Source organism: Astyanax mexicanus, chromosome 21, assembly GCF_023375975.1.
Source record: "Astyanax mexicanus isolate ESR-SI-001 chromosome 21, AstMex3_surface, whole genome shotgun sequence".
Lineage (NCBI taxonomy): Eukaryota > Metazoa > Chordata > Actinopteri > Characiformes > Acestrorhamphidae > Astyanax > Astyanax mexicanus.
The window spans coordinates 20,882,767-20,897,783 of NC_064428.1; the positions used below are offsets into that span (position 1 = coordinate 20,882,767).

The following is a 15,017-nucleotide window of genomic DNA, read 5'->3' on the forward strand; positions in this document are numbered from 1 at the left end:
TATGTATTACACATGAGGTACATTAGAATTGCTTTTTATAGCCATGGAATTGCATTACGATACTACTTTATTATCATTATATCGGTGTCATAAATTTCTCTTCAATTGATAATAGTATCATTTATCTCAGTTCTCCTAATACAGAAAAATATATATTTCTGGGACAATATATAGGGTGCACAAAAATGATTTTCATGACAGTCCTAGTACCAATGATCCACCAAAATATTAACACTGTCACGCTAAATCTTGTTTCTAATTTTTTGGAAAAAAAATAAATGTACAAAAGTTGTTTTGTTCAGTGACTCACTGACAAATTTGTGATGAATGGATTCATAGACATGCTCCAACATGACCAAAATCAATAAACTATTTTTTTTTTACAGTGACTTCCATTGAAAGTTAAGAAAAAAAAACGTTTTTCCGTCTCCAATAAAATTGCAATTTCACTGACAGCAATGATATATTTAGTTTAATTCATTTTTAGAAGTACACAGAATAGTCTGCAACTATACCCTTTAGCACTTTCAGCCAAATAAGAGAAAAGACCAAATATTTTATACTGAATAACGATGTTTACGCTGACTCAGATCATAATCAGTGTGCCGTGAGGAACTCTTTGTATATTCAGTAAATATGTCGGCTGTGTGGGGTCATTTTAAAGGGTCAGAGAATGAAGTTTAATGCACATTTTTGTTCTTAGAAAACAGAGAAGATGTACATTACATTATTTCAACAGATATATATAGAGAGAGTTACAGAACTAATTGTCCATTTAAGGGCAAATAAAAATATTTTTATGTTTTGCTCATCGATTTATTTTAAGTCATAATGGCATCATATTAACTGTGAGAATTTGTTTTTTGGTTGCTAATTTTAGATTATATTGTCCTTTGTTGGTATATCTGCAGACATGATAAGTGGTAGTTTTGTAATTGCTTGTTCTTTAACATACAAGACAAAAATATTTATACAGCTCTGGTTAAAAAAAAAAAAAGACACCTCTTAATGATGATGTTTTTCCTTGATTTTACCAAATAGAAAACCTCTGGAAAATAATCAAGAGGAAGATGGATGATTACAAGCCAAACCAAACTGAACTGCTTGAATTTTTGCACCAGGAGTAGCAGAAAGTTATTCAAAGGCAGTGTGTAAGACTGGTGGAGGAGAACTTGTCAAGATGCATGAAAACTGTGATTAAAAACCAGGTTTATTCCACCAAATATTGATTTCTGAAAACTTTATGAATATGAACTTGTTTTCCTTGCATTATTTGGGGTCTGAAAGCTCTGCATCTTTTTTTTTTTTGTTATTTCAGCCATTTCTCATTTTCTGCAAATAAATGCTCTAAATGACAATATTTTTATTTGGAATTTGGGAAAAATGTTGTTAATAGTAAATGTTCATTTTACTCAAACATATACCTATAAATAGAAAAATCAGAGAAACTGATTCAGAAACTGAAGTGGTCTCTTAATTTTTCCAGAGCTGTGTATACAGTGTTAAAGTGAATGAAAACTGTATGAGTATACGTATTCATTTGGGACTTTGCAGTGCTGAGGCAGATGCTATTGTTTATGGTATTTTAGAGGCTAAGCTAGCGTCACTGACCTACATCCTCGTGGGGCTCTTCTGCTTTGCTGCTCTCGCTGCTCCCTCATGCTCCGGTCTTTACATTTGGAAATAAATCATCTCCAAAATCCCAGTGACTGAGAGGACCTTCACTGCATAGATTATACTATTTTTTAATTAATTTAAAAGATTAAGTATCGTTTCAAATCAGTAAACCAGCTGATTCAAAACAAAGAGAATTTTATAAAATAAAATAAAAATCTGTTTTTAAGGATTGCTAAGTAGCTTCAGCATCGATATTGCAATATACGCATGCATAATAATCACATTGTAGGATAAATTATTTTATCATTTTATTTTATCTTTTTCTAAACTTTTTTTGTTGGTTGATACTAAAGAAACCATAAATCTTCCAGAGACAGATTATATCTATATCAACAGCATTTGTTTTACTCCAATAATGGATACACAAAGTGTGCCATTAATATTAATCATAATATGACATTTACCAAAAAGGTATTTTAATTACAATTTCACAAAATGTCAGTTTTTTTTTATATTGTACAGCCTTAATACTTGCGTACAGCATTTTAAAATATACGCTCACTCACAAAATATAATAGAATATGTGTCAATCTGTCAAAAATATAGGATATCTAAATTATATATATATATTTTTTTTTTTTCACACCTACAACTTTTGTTTTTAATTTTTTTTCATTTTACCAACATATTATAATAATGGTCGCAGATAACAGTACTTGCGAATACGTAATAACTCATTCTTACAGTAAATTATACTAGTTAATACATTATTAAATATTGCAAAAAATTATGAAAAAAAATATGAAGAAATTATGAATGTTGTAAAAAATTTATAAAATGAATTGAGACATTATTTAGAAAAATATTTTTTTACGCTTAATAAATCATAGCGAACAATGACCGATTTTTTTATTTTATTTTAAGTGAATGTGTCACACACTTCCTGGCTACAGATTAGAAACAGCATGTTTAAGTTCATTTTTTGCTCTCTTAACATAATCATTAGTTTCAGTTAATAATTCGTTGAGATATTTTTGTCGAAAGAATTGTTGATTAATGTACTCTTATTGTAAAGTGTTACTCTTACTGCTAAATTTAAAAAAAAGAGATACATGATTTTTTTTTGTACACATACACACAAAAAAGAATGCAGCATTAAAAAAGAGATTTAGAGAAGTAAGCAGTCATACCTCATATAACTCATCTAACCTGACCTAGCCTTACACATACACATATACACACATACACACATGTTGAGTCACCTTATAAACAAACACACACACACTTGTCTGCACACACACACACACACACACACACACTTCTCTCGCATGTGTTTCCGCTTGTACCCACCAATGGATTTCGCCCCAGACCACACAGTGGAGACATCTCTCCTGACGATAAAGACCAACGACCTGAATCGCGAAGGCGAAGGCGAGACTCTCATGCCTCATGTAGACAGCCTTGTCTGGGACAACTTAACAGCCTGCATCATTTCATCCAGCTCTCCCCCCTCTTCATCCATCCCTCCTCCTCCTCCTCCCACAATCCTCCTCCACCCCCCCTCATTCCAGCTCCTTCTCCTGGTGGCACAGGGTCCGGCAGAGCGGGATGGGATGCTAGTTGTGACTAATGTCGGGTTCGGCCTGTCGCTGGTTCCACATGATGCAGGGGAAAAAAAAAAAGCTTTGACCCGACAATTCCAGGAAAGTCAGTTTCCTCCACCCTGCAGCTCGAGAGAGAGAGAGAGAGAGCCGTGGGGGTGGCGTCAGGAGAGTTAGGACAAAGCCAGGGAGTGCAGGGAGCTGCTACAGTCAGTGGTATGGTCATACACACACACACACACACACACACACACACAAATGCTTCAGTTTGTCTTTGGAAATCTGAAGTTAAAGGAGAATGGAGAATGGAGAATAGAGGGAGGATAGGGTAGTAGAGTTCGCTGCCCAGTAGAGTGCCTATTGTGTGCAAAGTGATGGGGCAAGGGAGAGGAAAAAACAGCAGGGATCCATGTTGGCACACACACACACACACACACATAGACACACACACACATACAAATGTGAGTGGCTTGCTTTCCTGTGTTAGGGGATTTTGCAGAACGCAAGGGAAATGGGTTTGGAGTTTGGAGAGGGATAGAGTCCGGGATCATGGACAGTGGTGAAGGTCATGAAGCCTTCTCAGAAACTTACGAATTTAATGAATAAATACAGCTCTGAAAAAAATAAGAGACCACTTAAAAATGATGAGTTTCATTGATTTTACCAAATTGAAAACCTCTGGAATATAATCAAGAGGAAGATGGATGATCACAAGCCATCAAACGAAACAAGCTGAACTGCTTCAATTTTTGCACCAGGAGTGGCGGCATAAAGTTATTCAAAAGCAGTGTGCAAGACTGGTGGAGGAGGAGAACATGCCAAAATGCATGAAAACTGTGATACTTTTTTAAATACTTTTTGAGTTCTTACAAATAAACACAAATAAACACAACACGTACCCATAAATCTGGCTGCGTAATGCAATCGAAGTAATTGATGTCTTACCTATAGATCATTAAAATAGGGCCCTAACTCTGTATGTAAGAGTTCAGTTCAGCCATATCAGGCTAAAAAATGGTATCATGTGTTCATTATTCTTCCTTCCATATGCACTCCAAAACTATATGTTGTGGATATTAGGGGCCACTCATAAAGGACACGCCTTACACATGCATTCTTTGACAAGCAAAAAGCAAAGAGTTTCAGAGCCGTCACTGAAAGTGAAAGCAGCATGTAGACTAACAACATCTCTTCCTTTGCCATCCTTTGCTTCTTTTTCTTTCTTTGGGTTTAGCTTTTGACTTTTCTGACCCTGTTTACGCATATGGCTTGACCCTACCTCAATATAATTTTAATATTGAAGAGATAGAAGAGTTCTCTGTGCAGAACTCTCACCTGTCATACTGACCTCAAGTCAAGTCTTTTTCAACTTAATTGAAAGTCAACTTCATTTACACATTTACTTCATTTACATGTCACCCTGTCTGAGACACAGTGTGAGTGACGCATGTGGGAAAGAGTAAGTGAAAATTACACATAGCAAAACACCTTTAGGACAAGCAGTTCCCTTTCTTAAAGCAGCAGTCCTTAAGATGTTTCTTTTAAATTGAAAGCATTAGTGTTCCTGAGTGGGGAGAGGACAACCTATTACAATTAATGGCATCAATGTGCTTCTGCAACCATTCCTGCAAAGCCACATACAGTACATTCATTCTAAAAACAGGGTGGTAGGTCTGGGAGTTCTCAGGACATTTTTCTAGCTATAATAGCCTTTCTGGTTACCTGAGCAACCCCAACGCTGCTAATGGTGCTGATACAAGAGCTACTGTAAACACTAAGCTATCAGAAATGCAAATTAAATCTTTATCTGCTCATTTAAACAATGGTAAACCAAAGAAACGCTTTAGAATTTGATTAGAAGAAAGATGTCGAGATGAAAGAAAGCGAAACAGAGTCCTTGCTATAGTACTAGATTCATTCACTCTGAAAAGGCAATGCACATTTTAAAATGATGTTTTTGCATGCTTGGTGCAATTAAAAATTCTCATCAAAAATTTACGGACTGTCATTTTAATTATGCTTTTATCATAAGAAGGTATAATGATAAGGATAAGATAGGAATCTCAGTTGCATAATAGTCACTAATACAGCCAGGTTTTTGATTATGTAGTATGTGTGAAAATTGAGTATACTTGCGAATTACACTTCCTAACTATAGGGGGAGCCTAGGAGCAAGAACAGTCTATTTTCATATAATGCTGCTTTAAGAGCAAGAACAGTCTATTTTCATATAATGCTGCTTTAAAGCCACCAAAACCCAGTTATAACCCAGGTAAGTAACCCTTTTTTTCAGTAGCTTTAGAACAATGCAAAAAAATCCATGAAAATATAGGAATATAGGAATATTTTTTCTGTTTAGACACTATACAATGCTTTTCAGCTATAGGTTACAGGAAACAGCAAAACTGAATATGCTTTGTGTAAACTGACATTTGACCCAACACTGCTGTAAATTCTGCAAATGAGACCAATATGAGAGTAACTAATGAACAGAGGTGTGGAACACTGACTCTGACCTTGTCTTGTAATACAACACTTGGTGCTAATTGAGAGATGCCCTGCCACTAAATTCTAACTGCACTGTAAGCTTCATTTACAGCTTTAATGTGTGTAAAACGTTGACTCATGCAGAGCAATGAGTCTGAGGGGAATAATCAGTTTAATAATAAACAGACATAGAATAAATAATACATACAGCTCTGGAAACAATTAAGAGACCACTTCAGTTTCTAAATTAGTTTCTCTGATTCTTACTATTTATAGGTTTATGTTTGAGTAAAGTGAACAATGCTGTTTTATTCTATAAACTACAGACAACATTTCTCCCAAATTCCCCCAGCCCCCCCAAAAAATTGTCATTTAAAGCCTTTATTTGCAGAAAACGAGAAAAGGCTGGAATAACAAAAAATATTATGCAAAGTAAGCAATATCATATTCACAAAGTTTTATGAATTCAGAAATCTATTTGGTGGAATAACCCTGGTTTTTAATCACAGTTTTTATGCGTATTGGCATGTTCTCCTCCATCAGTCTTACCCACTGCTTTTGGATAACTTTATGCCACTCCTGGTGCAAAAAGTCAAGCAGTTCAGCTTGGTTTGATGGCTCGTGCTCATCCATCTTTCTTTTAACTTTATTCCTGAGGTTTTTAATTAGGTAAAAACAAAAAAACTCTTTATTTTTAAGTAGTCTCGTATTTTTTTTCCAGAGCTGTGCATACAGTGCAGTGAAAACGTATTTGCCCCCTTACAATTTGCTTAGTCATCATGCTGATATTTTTATGATTTTCAAACAAACTTTTATATCAGACAAGGATAACTGGAGCAAATATAAAAAAGGTTATGTTTGTTTGATATTAAAGTTTGTTTGATAATCTAAAAAATGTAAAAATGTTTGCTATACAAACAACAACCGACAAAACAGAATAAGCACATCATCCATCAGTATTTGATATGTGTACACTGGAAGGTGCTACCCTTTCTACAGCGCTCAACAGGAGCTCTGAGGATGAACTACATTTGACCCTTTTCTCTAGGATCAAATAAATGCCATGCACGCTTTTCCGCATGCTTGTTGACATGTCTGCTCAAGCGGGAGAGTCATAGGTTCTGAAGAACTCTGGATGCTGTGGAGGGTCTAAGCTTGGGATAGAGCTAGCTGGCTATCACTCTCAAAAGGAAGAGTGCAAAGAGGGAGAGGTGGGGCCTGTAGATTCAATATTTTAGTTGGGTTCAGTGAACAGGTCACTGGACTGGAGCGAGGTTAAAAAGAATGAGATTTCACTTACAGCCTCTAAATGATGTAGTGATGTAGTAGCATATCTACTTTTTAGGAAATGAAACAAAAGGGAAAATGACAAATCTAAATACCCCGATCCCAAGATCTTTTTTACGTCTGGAACATGGCCTACATCTTAAAAGCAACCATAATTCTGCAACTTCTTTATTATCATTAATTATATGTGATAAAATAAGACATAGAACAAAAGTTTAGTTTCTAGAAAAATATATTTGTTGAAGGTAATGCAGGATGGTTGCGCAGCTAAAATGGCTCCCACTGTTCACTATGGTAATTGCTCTGGTGTTGCTAGGTGGTTGCTATGGTATCCGTGTTGGCTGCTCTGTTGTTTCTATATGGTTGCCAAGTGGTTACTAAGGTGTTGCAAGGTGGTTGCTAAGGTGTTGTTATAGTATCCTTGGTGGTTATAAAGATATTAATATCAGACAAACCAGGGGGGGGGGAACCTCCCTGAAATCAACTTTTGCAACTTGGGATTTCTGTAATATGGTATCCGTGGTGGTTGCTATATTGTTGCTAAGTGGTCGCTATGGTGTTGCTAAGTGGTTGTTACTTGGAAGATCTCAACAACAATTTCCAAGAGCAAGATGAGACAGAGACCACTAGTTATGGGTATGATTAGGATAATATAAAACTATCTCTTCATTTTAACTGTGTATTTTCTCTCTCTCTCTCTATTCTTTTACCTTGGAAGGCCTTTATCATTTTTCTCATCTCAAGGCCATTGTTCTTATTCCCTCCAGCAGATAGCGCTCTCTCCCTGAGCCAGTCAATGCCAAGTTTCACAGGACCAGAGAAATGCAGCAATGCTTGCTGTGTTTCACACATGAAGAACCCATTTCTTTTTTTATCACAGTCGTGCTTCAGCGCTTTTTGTTGAACATAATCTGCAGCTATAACAGCTCAGGAGGTCTGAACTGCTATTAATCAGCTGTAAAACCACTTTACTTAACTCTAACCAACCCCTGGTGTCTTATTGTGGCACGGAGGCATTAATCTTTCATTCATCTCAGGGAGTGAAGTGATGTGGGAATCTCACTATATGTGTAGTTTAATAATGAATAATGTACCAGCTCCCTTTGTCTTTCTTTCAGTCTTCTGTGGCTAAAAAAAGAGGAAAGCTAGAACAGAGCAGAATGATAAATCAAGAATTTCAAGTTACGAGTTTACTATATTATTATAATATACAATATCAACTTATATTGTACTGTATATTTACAGGGGTTGGAAAATGAAACGGAAACACTTGGTTTTAGACCACAATAATTTATTGTGGTGACGGACAGTTCTGGTGGAAACAGGAGAGTTGAGGTGCACATTGAATTCTGACGTGATTTGGGCAGCCGTGGTTTTATGTTTTTTGGATACAATCCGGGTTATCACCCGAACATCCCTTTCAGACAGCTTCCTCCTGCATCCACAGTTAATCCTGTTGGATTTGGTTGGTCCTTCTTGGTGGTTTGCTGACATTACCCTGGATACCGTGGCTCTTGATACATCACAAAGACTTGCTATCTTGGTCACAGATGCTCCAGCAAGACGTGCACCAACAATCTGTCCTCTTTTAAACTCTGGTATGTCACCCATAATGTTGTGTGCATTGCAATATTTGGAGCAAAACTGTGCTCTTACTCTGCTAATTGAACCTTCACACTCTGATCTTACTGATGCAATAATGTGCAATTAATGAAGATTAGCCTCCAGGCTGCTCCAATTTAGCCATGAAACCTCCCACACTAAAATGACAGGTGTTTCAGTTTCATTGTCCAACCCCTGTACATGATGTCAAAACGTTTTGCTGACCTCAGTATCACTTATTGTGTTTACTTAATTAAGAGAGAGCACAGTCCTTAAGAATGTTTGTTTTAAATGAAAAGCAGTAGTATTCCTCTTTGGGAAGGCAAGAAAATATTCTAATAAATGTCATCAATGAACTTCTGCAAATATTACAGTTTTTACTTCCATTTACAGAGAAAAAGTTTCTTTCTTCTCCAGTGAAGTTATTTTTGGGGATACATAGTTTTCATTGGACCAGGATAGACCAGGCCAACAGCTTCATGTGGGGCTCAGATGGGTAAAACGTTGTGTAGGTAGGTTTTTACTCAAGTAAAAGTTTAAACTTCTCCTCCAACCACAATACGATTCACTTTATCTGGATGAAGCTATTTATCTGAATAGGGTTTTATTTATTTTTTAACAGTGAGATGCTGGAATGAAAACAATCTGGAATGAAATAGGAGTAACATATAAGAAGTAGAAATGTAAAAAGTAGAAAGTACAGATAATTGTGTAAAAGTGTGAGTAAAAATCAGTTAACATTCAGCTAATTTCTCCAGCAAATTACATAAAACTTCTACTTAAGTAAGGTAACTTTAAAAAAAAAGAGTTTGTAACTTAGTTACTTGACATCTCTGCCCATCACTGATATCCATATCGTCGCTGTCCAATGAAAAACACTTATCTCCATTTTTGTTGATTTTTAGTTTACTACATAATTTGAACAGACAAACTGTCCCTTACACTGTGCCAAAATTTCTTGATGAACGGACCAATAGAAACTCTTCAAAATGACCTGAAATAAACTCTTTTTACATTGACTTCCATTGAAAGTTTACACGTTTTTTCTCTCTCCTGTAAAGCTGCTGTTTTGGAGATGAGTGTTTTTCATTGGACAGCGACGATAATATAAAATATGGGCCATTATGGAACACGTGCCCAGTTGGGTTATTTATATCTATATCTATTTAGACCCCACATGTGTATTTTATCTGTGAAATCTGAAGAAGAGAGATTCAGCAGACTAGAAGACAGATGTAGAAGCCAGTAGAAATGACCACCAGGGGGAGACCTAAATCCACCAACTCGCATACAACACTGAATCATGAACGAGTGTATTTCTTTTCAAAGGCATTTACTTCTTATACAATGTTCAGATCAACCTGATCACTTGAATAATTCTTGATTCACTTCAAATTAAAATATTTTTCTCCATTTCAGGTGGAAATGTGAATGTCTGTCTTAATTAATTGAATTCACGCAAATATACACTGTCATGATTTGCCTTGGATAAAAAAAGACAACAGCAGAAATGACAAAGGCAGAAGCAGAAACTCAACGTTATATAACGCAATGTTCATCTTGCCACAACCCAAAGGAAATTTGGCCGATATAAAAAAACAAAAACCAGCAGAGGGCCGTGTGTTATGAAATGGAGGGGAAATTGCCTATCCGATTAGAGTTTGATGTGAGCGGCTGTGGCATCCTGTGGAGAGCGGGGCTCAAAGTAGGTCAAAGGCATTGACCTATCTAACATTGTCAGCATGCACGTATGGAGTTTCAGTCCCGAGGGAAGCCAGGCCATGTGGAAAAGGCACAACAAATCAAAAACGACAACAACAAAAAAAACGACAGAACAAATAAAACAGCTCGTGACTAAGTCCTGCATGATCGGGTTCGTGGCATACAACGCCATGAAAACTCGAACCGCATCGAGAGCTTAAAAAATCATTGTGACAGATTCTTTCATTCTGTATTTATGATGCTTTACCTAAAAAGCCTTTTTTGTTGAGAATTTCACTATGGAAGTGTTTAAAAAAAAACAAAAAAAACAGGATTGTGGGTTTAGGATTGACTCAGTGGAAAATACCTTGATTGCTCACCATCCTGTTTTGTCTTTCCCTGCAGCATACTTTCCCTAAGGAGGCTGGAACAATGTTGCCCATATCACAGAACATTAAGAGGGATGATGAATAACAAATTGCCCGTAATATGTGGGACATACATGTTTATCCGTTCCTGGAATAAACAAGACTAAACCTTACCATTATATTAAGAAGTAAAAAAAAATCAAAAAGGCTTAAAGCAGAAGAATTCTTGTCTTTTAACCAACTGCCTTAAATCATTGTGATGCTGTAATAATAATAAAAATGATGCCTATATCATTGTACTGACTGCACTATGTAACTTTGGTGAAGTGCTAACTTCACTACGCAATTTTGGTCAAAAACAATCCTAAATCTACCCGGCCCATGTGCATCATACAGTGCATCTGGGTGCAGTGCTGCATGTGCCAAAACCCCGATTACTGAGTATAATATGGGAATAGACCCCCACTGCTTTTGCAAACATCTGTCAGATGTATAGCATCCCCTATCATTGCAATGCTGATGACTCAGAGCTACTGTATATCTTCAACTTTAGCCAGAGGATAAGGGATTACTGGATCCAGGGTTGCAACTACATACTGTTTGTGGTGTATGCAAAAGTAGTATCTGCGCCCCCAGGGAAATTTATTTGGGGCTTTGATTTGGCGCCCCCTCTAGTGCAGCGCCCCTGTGCGTCGCATAGGGACAATACCACCTTTTTGCGCCAATGGCTGGATCTATAAATTATTGGATCTAATACAACATCTTAAAGATATATTAGGACAAAACTTAGAGCATATTTGGCAACTCCCTATTCACCAGTACTATGACCAACGATTCATACATACATGCAACAAATATTGGCATCAATTTTGATTTGGCTTTAATTTTTGAGAAGCAATTCAGTCACATTGTATTGTATTGTTTTTTTTTTTTGTTTTTTTTAGAAACATTTAATATTTTTGATGTATCAAAATGTTGAATATTACTAAATGTGTTTTCATCATAAAGCACTTCGGATGACACTTGATGGCTTTTAAACATGCTAAATATAAATAAAACTGTCTTCTCTTGTCTTCTGCATCTCTCAGCTTGTCCAGAAAAGCATGTGTAAAATTAAGCTTACTCCTAATGGTGTCTAAAAGTGTGAACTACAATTACAAATCCTGAATTTCTGCACATTTAATCTGATGTTGAGCACTTTTGACTGTCTGCTAACTGTTTTTGTTAACGGCTGCCAAATGTGGATTGCAGACCCACTGTGAAGCTCTTGCCCACCTCCTGTGCGAATGTCATGCGAGGTCTACATTAATGCCTTTAATGACGACCCTGATCTTCTTTTCCTCCTCATTAGAGGAGGTTATTTGTACGCTCCACCCCCCCCACCCCCCTCACCCCCGCATGGCATCTCTTGACAGGCAGACACCTCTTTTCAGCATCCCATAATCCATCCAGACTGCTGTGTCTGTGACCAATCACAGGCCTTTCATGTCTGAATCAACAGTGATGGATCATGGCTGCAGCGGCTAACGGGATTGGCCGTTGATTTGAGGCTGGGTGTGAGGCAGGCCAGATTAGACATGAAACCTTAATCTGCTACATGTAGCTTCTGTGACGTCTGGCACTGCACCCTAAATTGCTCCCCGTGCCTGACCTAAATATCAAATACGGGTAATTCAGTTTGATTCAGAGGGATTAACAGATATTTAGGAACAGTTGACAGTTCACATTTAGTGTTTAGAACTGGAGAAACATACAGAAACTCGTTTGATAGTGCTGCAGATGAAGTGCATATTCTAGTAGAATTGTCCACTTTGTTATAAAAGAAGTTGGACCTACAGTACATTATTGAAAAAAAAAGTATTTTAAAAAAAGTATTTTATCCACCTGAAATTAAATGTCAATGTGAATGTGTATTAAATGTGAATTAAGGTTTCCATTGTAGAGATTTAATAGTTAGACATATTGTAATGATCATGGAATTAACCCTTTGAACTCTAGGCTGTTTTGGTGTGTTTTTTTCTTTGTTTTAGCTTTTTTAGTTCCTCTTTCAGGTCCTCGTAACACAGTAATTACATCAGATAGCCACATGTCCTGAGCTCTTTTACTCCAGAAGACATACGGCTGCTCAAAAATATAATCATTTAAAATGTAAAAGGAAGCAGAATTGTTATATTTTCCTGGAACTGGCCATGTTTGGTCAAAATTTGTGCCTGATTTTTTTTTTTTACTTATTTTCGAATGTATAGACTTAAAATTGACTTTCATAAATGGTTAGATTAGAGTGTATAGGAGTTAAAAACAAGCATAAGAATATTGAAGATTTGAGTTCATTACATGGCTTATTATTACTTTGACAAAATACATGAATAGCATCAGGCAGACTTATTTTTCTTGATAATCACACCTCTAGGATACATGTAGATTCTAAAAACCTGACACTCAGAGCAGCCTAAGCCTTTCAGTATTTTCATCAGGACACACAAAGAAAACTATATACAAAAAGTAAACCTTTTAGTCTAAATAAATAAAAAAACTTAGTTCAAAATAACTACTTAGTAAAAATGTGCAAGTTAAAAATAAAAACTATATAAAGTAGTGTGCAGCATACATAGCTTTAGTTTGAGTAAAGCAAGTAGTTTCACACTTTTTCTGTGGACACTTTTGAGTCGTTTACTGATATTATTTGGTTTGAAACATCAAATAAAGATGTTTGACGCACTAAAGGTAAAAAATATTGTTTGGGCAAGGTAATCTCACTTTTTTAGGTGTTTTTCTCAATGGGTTTCTTGTAGATGCTTTACCGCACTGAGATGTCATCACTATTTTTAGAAAGAGTAAGTTCCGCCCTTTCTAACCACATATGGATTATATTTATGTGTGAAGAGATTCCTGAGTAATCGCTGGTTCAAATCCCAGTCATGCAGCTTGCCATTAGCTGCTGAAGCCTTAAAGAATGGATGGGTAGATGGCCATCACTTCTAGGGTGATGTCAGTCAGGACAAGGCGCCTGTGAGCTGATGTATAGGAACCGAGCTGACATTCACATGTGTCGGTGGAGGCATGTGCTAGTCTTCACCCTCTTTGTGTTGTGGCATCACTAGTGATGGTGCATATACAGCTGAATAGTGTGTATATGTGGTGGGGTGTGTTGTTAACAGATGCGAAGATGTGAAGATTTTTACCCATGAGAGAACTTGACAGTGTTCCTTATTTTTCCCAAATAAATGTAGCTTTTATTATGAATGAAATACAGTGGCATGGAAAACACTGGGCACTACCATTAGAAATGTTTGTTAATGTGCTAAGCGAATACACAATAACTGATTTCCATAGCAAAATGGCTTTAAATTCACAAAAAAGACCTGAAACAAGCATTTTGGCAGCTTGCCTGGTCAGTACTTTACTGGGTACAGCCTTTGGGAAGTGTCACAGCTTGTAAATGCTTTTTGTAGCCAGCTAAGAGTCATTGGATTCGTTTTTTTTTTAGGGTGTGTGGATTCTGTGATTTTTAGGATTAATTAATGAATGATTAATTATTTTAATGAATGACAGATGCTTTTTTTTGGTGCAAGCTGCTCAAGTTGCTTAGTCAACACACGCACGCAAGCACTTCATGACCCCAAGCATTTTTTCAATTCACTTCACAAAACACATCACAACACACCACACAGCATTTCATTAAAGCCATATTAAGACAAAAATAAAATAAAACAAAACAGTAGGTTATATAAGTAGACAGTCAGTCTTTTGGTAAACAAACTAATTCTAAAGCTAAGTTACCTCAGCAAACACTGTTGTTGTTTTGGTGTTTGCTAGAATTGCAGATATCCTTTTACAAGCCTGCTGAGTCTGGCTGTTAGCATTGCTGCTAAAATTATTGCTGCATTCTGCTAAGCCTGGCTGTTAGCATTGCTGCTAAAATTATTGCTGCACTCTGCTGAGCCTGGCTCCTGTGCCAGTTAGCGTCAAGGCTAACCTGCTCCACCACACAGAGCCCAACTGTTTCTGTGGTAGCTATCCTGTTCCAACTCTCCTGAGTTTGATTGTTAGAGAAGGGTGAGCACCATAGACTGTATAGAAATATGGACAGGATGTCCCCATTCACTCTCATTACGGCGTTTTAAAGCCAAAATATGGTCTAAATAGAAGCTGCCATCTTGCGTGCGCTTGCACAGTAGAGGCAAATTGGAACCAAACCCCGACCTCCTCCTGGGGGAGTGCACATGCAGCGGACCTGCTGTTCACCAAAACCAGCATTTTTACCAAACAAGTTGCTTAACTTAGCTAACCTGAGTTGGCTAACCTAGTTAACTAGCGTTAAGTACCTTATGGACTGAGCCACAGTGGCGGTGAG

General features: G+C 36.9%; 2 protein-coding genes across 4 annotated transcripts in view; both read right to left on the reverse strand.

Moving 5' to 3' along the window:
* Window positions 1-15,017, reverse strand: part of LOC103031957 (ETS-related transcription factor Elf-1) — a 374,649-nt gene that overhangs the window by 134,914 nt on the left and 224,718 nt on the right. The gene's annotated exons all lie outside the window — the stretch shown is intronic.
* Window positions 1-15,017, reverse strand: part of LOC103030906 (E3 ubiquitin-protein ligase Midline-1) — a 106,158-nt gene that overhangs the window by 38,488 nt on the left and 52,653 nt on the right. Inside the window, exon 1 of one of the 3 annotated variants that reach the window (XM_007254801.4) lies at window positions 2,968-3,059. The exons of the other annotated variants lie outside the window; for them this stretch is intronic. The gene's annotated coding sequence lies outside the window, so the exon portion shown is untranslated. Of the gene's footprint in view, window positions 1-2,967; window positions 3,060-15,017 lie in introns of those variants that run through there. 3 annotated transcript variants of the gene reach the window in all.